The sequence below is a fragment of the Halyomorpha halys genome, unplaced genomic scaffold (assembly GCF_000696795.3).
Source record: "Halyomorpha halys isolate HHAL.00 unplaced genomic scaffold, Hhal_1.1 Scaffold594.1, whole genome shotgun sequence".
NCBI lineage: Eukaryota > Metazoa > Arthropoda > Insecta > Hemiptera > Pentatomidae > Halyomorpha > Halyomorpha halys.
Window position 1 is genome coordinate 74,472 of NW_027114174.1, and position 1,458 is coordinate 75,929.

Sequence of the window (1,458 nt, forward strand, 5' to 3'; positions counted from 1 at the left end):
ATATTATACATATCTTCTTACGTAAATGATAGTATATTTCATCTGTCACTGTTTTCAATTTACTACCATACAATTCCACAAATATCAATCAATTAAAAATTTTGTACTATTCAATTTGTTTATTTATGTTGTTCTTTGCTGACCGCACCCCCCGACAAACTTCTCCAATCATTAATCTACGGTCAACTATCTACACCTCATTATAAAGAATAGAATTCATATCTGTTTTGACGGAAGTCAAAGTCAGGTTGAACAGTTTGTATTGGGAGGAGTGGGGATGACAGTTAAGTACGTCACATTTGAAAATAATTTTAAAGTGAACAATATAAATACTATTAAAATTAGGTCAACAATAAATGATAATATACATAATAGAGGGGGAGAAGAAAAATTTTAATTTTAATTTTTTATATTTACTATCTTCTCTTTTTCCTTTATATTTATGCATCTTATTTTTTAATTTATACTCATGTGTTAGCAGCTTAAGTATACTTATATTAATTTTTTTATTATATAACTAGCTGATCCGGCAATGCTTCGCTATTGCTATATTTGAGGGTGTATATAGATTTAATGAATATAGTTTGCTGTAAATTTATGAATTTAGTTAAATTAAACATTCACATGTACTTTATTTTTTTAACATGTATTTTTAATTTTTTTCCCTCATTGAAACCCACATTTTTCCCTCTAAAAAGCAACAAATTTAGCTTTTGTCTGACTTGTTAACGAAGTCTATTGAGGACAAAGATTCAACAGCTCTCTTTTATATATATAGAGACTTACATACCTCTGTATCCCCACTCATTTTGTATAGTGTCTTTCTTTATTTTTCTTCTCCCCCTCTATTATGTATATAATCATTTATTGTTTACCTAATTTTAATATTTTTTACATTGTTTACTTTAAAATTATTTTTAAATGTGACATACTTAACTGCCATGCCAACTCCTCCCAATACAAACTGTTCACCCTGACTTTGACTTCCGTCAAATCAGGTATGAATTCTGTCTCGTTAATTTTCATTTGATTTTATTCTTATCCGTTATCTCTTAATTTGTACTTTCTTTAATATTTCTTCTTTTTATCGGTTACTATTACTGTTTTCACTTATTGTTTATAACCTTTTAATTTTTATTATCTAATTTTTACGTTTCATTGTATACCTTTGTTATTTTCCACTTATTTATTTTTTTTACTTATGTTAAGTGTTTGTATCTTTTTTAGCCCTGGCGAAACCCCTGAATAGTACACTAATTTACTATTTGAGTTTTATTTGACCGCACCCAGACCAAATTCCATTTATAGACTTGATTGTAATTGAATTTTGAAAATAACATTTTTTCTAGCAGTCTTGTCTTATATGTATTTCATCCAATTAAGAACAACTACCTTCTAGGCTCACAATTTTTTAATAAAATATTAGAGAAACAAATGAAAACCTAACTAAAGAAGTTT

General features: G+C 27.2%; 1 protein-coding gene across 1 annotated transcript in view; it reads left to right on the top strand.

Annotated features, from left to right (window-relative positions):
• Window positions 1-1,458, top strand: part of LOC106684569 (poly(A) polymerase type 3) — a 37,984-nt gene that overhangs the window by 12,735 nt on the left and 23,791 nt on the right. The window lies entirely within an intron of this gene.